Source organism: Megachile rotundata, unplaced genomic scaffold (genome assembly GCF_050947335.1).
Source record: "Megachile rotundata isolate GNS110a unplaced genomic scaffold, iyMegRotu1 scaffold1504, whole genome shotgun sequence".
Lineage (NCBI taxonomy): Eukaryota > Metazoa > Arthropoda > Insecta > Hymenoptera > Megachilidae > Megachile > Megachile rotundata.
Window position 1 is genome coordinate 359 of NW_027474800.1, and position 4,642 is coordinate 5,000.

The window sequence follows — 4,642 nt, forward strand, 5'->3', positions numbered from 1 at the left end:
GATACCGCCAAGACGTCCAATATATGTAAGCAGCGAGCAGGAGACTCTGTGTTACGCGCGACAGCGCGTTTCGTATTTTCCACGGTTTTTGAATGACTTTACCACCCGGAACGGACTGAAAACTCGCCGCACGAAGAGAAATGCGTCACAGAGCGTTGTTTCATCGGCGGTTCTGTAGTTTTATACGGTCCTTTACCCGTCCATGGACGTTATCGTGTCGTCTTAATCATCAATCAGCTCGGGTAAATCTGTGAACAGAGCTATGACGGGACGACGTCCGAATACCGATACTCGATCTTGCGCTTGGATTGGAGTTAGTATTCTATGGACAATCGAACGAATTTATAAACCAGGTTAAATAAATCACGTACATACTGGTTTTCAGACGCTGAGTTGTTAAATATGAACAAAAATTTTTATACGATTACCCTGAACGGTGGATCACTTGGCTCGTGGGTCGATGAAGAACGCAGCTAATTGCGCGTCAACGTGTGAACTGCAGGACACATGAACATCGACATTTCGAACGCACATTGCGGTCCACGGATACAATTCCTGGACCACGCCTGGCTGAGGGTCGTTTATATAACTAAAGACTGCTTGCGTTTGCCTTTAGCAGCAAAAGGTTTTCTCTTCATTGTTAAATTTTTTTCGGTACCGCTCGTCGTTCGACTAGATAAAACGAAACTGTTAAACGCCGAAAAGTCGAACGTTTCGGAGCGGGATCCGATGGTCGAACGCGAGAGAGAGAACAACTTGCGAAATTGGCGAAAACGTACGAGCGATGGTTGGACATTTCGTCGGCGTTTGACGCGGAGAATGTTAAATGGAACGTTCGTGTCTCGCCCTCTCTTTGCTAGTGTTCATTTTTTTCACAGGCGACAGAAGAACATTTTCGTATATCTCGCAATTCTTAGTTTTTAGGATCTTCTCGGCGGAATGCGCTTATCTCGGCTTGCGTGAGTCGTGGTTTCTAGTTAAACCCCTAAAAGAGACCATATACGACCGCCCGTGAAAGAGCGCTCCCGAGTCGAAAACACCTAACTACAGAAGGATATTTAGACGAGAGAGAAAATGATTCTTCGCCCTGCGAGAGAATTGTTAGACACCAATTGAAGGAAGCAAGCCGAGAGTAGAGCGTGTTTACGGCGTTTCTCCGCGCTCCCGACGTTGTCTGAAATGATTGTCGAATTTTTTTTTCGACGGTGCGAAAGTTTATACAACGAGGGGAAAAGTTAAAAATAAACGTGCGACGGAAGCTCTTTCACGGTTAAATTATTACGAGATCGTAGCTTCGCCACGTTTTTTTTAACATTTACAAGCGCAGATCGCTTCGTTGTCGTTGATTAGAAGCGGAAGACCGCGCGATCCCAATACGGGTTCCGGTCGTCCAGTCCTCGAAGTGCATAATTGTGCCGGACGGACGTTGAAAAACCCGGACCGATCGAACGATAAACGCTTATTTGGTGATCGTCTTGCGAGAGTCTCCCTTCATTGTTGTTCGTGTGTTAAATTTCTTTTATCGAACAACGGTCGAACGCAAATGAACAATGACATTTACACCGAAGATCGATCTCGAAACGCTTTTGTTCCTCCTTTTGTGCGCTCGTGGTTTCATCGAACGATATATACACGACGAAGGTGTACCACGCACGTTAAAAATGGGATTTCTTTTTTCCTTTAACCCTTTATTCTCTGGACCATGATAAGTCACCGATGGTTTACATGGCTGTCTCTGGCATTCTCGCCCTTTTCTTGGGATTTTGCGTCGGAACGCGACAGCAAAAGAAAAAACGTATCGGACGATGCGTCTTTACGGTTTATCGACCGTCGAGTGTATATTCGAACGTAAATATGTTGTAACGGTATATGTATCCTTTAGGGGACAAAAGAAACATGAAACGATCGTGTGCGAGAGCGCGCCGAGGGTAAGAAGAAAAGGTGTCCGACCTTTATCTCCTCGTTGTCGTAGTCTCTCCTCGTCGTTTGTTTTAACGCGCCCTGGATAGATAAAAAGATATATCCGATTATAATATATACATATATACTCCGACGCGAGTCGAGAACAACCGGACGTCGTCGTCGTCGTTTTTTTTTTTTGTCGTTGTCCCGCCTGCCCGAATATGCGGCGTTTTAAGTGCCTTTTTTCTTTTGTCGAACAAAAGAGAGAGGAGACACCGAGCTTTCATTTTGGCTCGTACGTACCTTCGAGTAGTCGACGATATTGTGTTGATCCGAAAAGAGAAAAATAGTTGGTTATCGAACGATACAAGGAAAAAATCGAACGACATAATCCCTGTGCGTCGTTGGTATTAATATACCTTTCGTATTACGTGTCGAAACCCCGAAAAGAGCGTACAGTTTGTGGTATAACTTTGAAAAGAAATAATAAAATTTCGACGACCTCAGAGCAGGCGAGATTACCCGCTGAATTTAAGCATATTAATAAGCGGAGGAAAAGAAACTAACAAGGATTTCCTTAGTAGCGGCGAGCGAACAGGAATGAGCCCAGCACTGAATCCCGCGGTTAACGCCGCTGGGAAATGTAGTGTTCAGGAGGATCCGTTTATCCCGAGACATCGAATCGCGTCCAAGTCCATCTTGAATGGGGCCACTTACCCATAGAGGGTGCCAGGCCCGTAGCGACCGGTACGCGTCTCGGGTGGATCTCTCCTTAGAGTCGGGTTGCTTGAGAGTGCAGCCCTAAGTGGGTGGTAAACTCCATCTAAGGCTAAATATGACCACGAGACCGATAGCGAACAAGTACCGTGAGGGAAAGTTGAAAAGAACTTTGAAGAGAGAGTTCAAGAGTACGTGAAACCGTTCAGGGGTAAACCCGAGAAACCCAAAAGATCGAATGGGGAGATTCATCGTCAACGAAGCTGGCTCCCGTGTTGGTGCGATAGTGCCCCGGATGGTCCCGTTACGGCGGGTTTCCCATCGGCGTGGGCACACCACCCGCGGCGAATGTTCCGGCTATGTAGTCGTGCACTTCTCCCCTAGTAGAACGTCGCGACCCGTTGCGTGTCGGTCTAAGGCCCGAGGCGAAGACTGTCCGTCGCTTTTAGCGTACGATGACAGCCCCTTGGATGCCCGGCCGACTGCGCGACGGTACTCAGACGGTATCGGGCCGCAAAATTCTCGAACGCACTGCGTCCAGGACCGCCGCAAGCTCGTTCCAGTCTAGATACCGGATGTACGGACTTAGCGCCGTAACCGGGCCTGGCGGGCTGTTGGCAGGCGGAGTCCTTGGACTGGCCAAACTTTGAATTACCGGTCGGCGACGCTATTGCTTTGGGTACTCTCGGGACCCGTCTTGAAACACGGACCAAGGAGTCTAACATGTACGCGAGTCATTGGGATTTGATAAACCTAAAGGCGAAATGAAAGTGAAAGTCGTCCGTGAAGTCGACTAAGGGAGGATGGGCCTCGTTACGATTAGGCCTCGCACTCCCGGGGCGTCTCGTTCTCATTGCGAGAAGAGGCGCACCTAGAGCGTACACGTTGGGACCCGAAAGATGGTGAACTATGCCTGGTCAGGACGAAGTCAGGGGAAACCCTGATGGAGGTCCGTAGCGATTCTGACGTGCAAATCGATCGTCGGAACTGGGTATAGGGGCGAAAGACTAATCGAACCATCTAGTAGCTGGTTCCCTCCGAAGTTTCCCTCAGGATAGCTGGCACTCGACTCGAACGCATAACGAGTCTCATCTGGTAAAGCGAATGATTAGAGGCCTTGGGGCCGAAACGACCTCAACCTATTCTCAAACTTTAAATGGGTGAGATCTCTGGCTTGCTTGAATTTTCATGAAGCCACGAGATATAAATTGATAAAATTTTTCTTGGATCAGAGTGCCAAGTGGGCCAATTTTGGTAAGCAGAACTGGCGCTGTGGGATGAACCAAACGCAGAGTTAAGGCGCCTAAGTCGACGCTTATGGGATACCATGAAAGGCGTTGGTTGCTTAAGACAGCAGGACGGTGGCCATGGAAGTCGGAATCCGCTAAGGAGTGTGTAACAACTCACCTGCCGAAGCAACTAGCCCTGAAAATGGATGGCGCTGAAGCGTCGCGCCTATACTCCGCCGTCAACGGCAAGTGCGCAGGAACGGGATTTAGTTCCCGTTCTCCATGAAGCCTTGACGAGTAGGAGGGTCGCGGCGGTGTGCGCAGAAGGGTCTGGGCGTGAGCCTGCCTGGAGCCGCCGTCGGTGCAGATCTTGGTGGTAGTAGCAAATACTCCAGCGAGGACCTGGAGGACTGACGTGGAGAAGGGTTTCGTGTGAACAGCCGTTGCACACGAGTCAGTCGATCCTAAGCCCTAAGAGAAATCTAATGTTGATGAGGTGTCCTAAAATTCACGCTTTTCGAACGCAAATGACAAACATACGTACGCTCGCACGCACGTACGCGCGCAAAAGGCAAAAAATGTTAAAAAGAGAAAAAAATTGCAGTTAAATAACAATTTACGTCGCCGTCGTTTCGTGTTTGTGTCCTAATCCACCGCTCGAACATGATCATTTTTATTGATAAATTGACAAAAACGTTGAACGCTGAAAAAAAATGATCGCGGTTCGGATCGATGGATACTTCACGTTCGACGTGATGCGACGTTGTCGAACGCCTGAAAGCGATTTTTTTTCT

At 48.4% G+C, this 4,642-nt stretch overlaps 2 non-coding genes across 2 annotated transcripts in view; both read left to right on the forward strand.

The window, feature by feature from the left end:
- The first annotated feature begins 425 nt into the window (after positions 1–425).
- LOC143266562 (5.8S ribosomal RNA) lies at positions 426–580 on the forward strand. Its single transcript, XR_013041514.1, has one exon. It is a non-coding gene; the product is annotated as a 5.8S ribosomal RNA (ribosomal RNA).
- Positions 581–2,400: 1,820 nt separating this feature from the next.
- Positions 2,401–4,642, forward strand: part of LOC143266565 (large subunit ribosomal RNA) — a 4,388-nt gene continuing 2,146 nt past the window's right edge. The window contains exon 1 of the ribosomal RNA XR_013041517.1: positions 2,401–4,642. This exon is cut by the window's right edge and continues 2,146 nt beyond it. This is a non-coding gene — a ribosomal RNA (large subunit ribosomal RNA).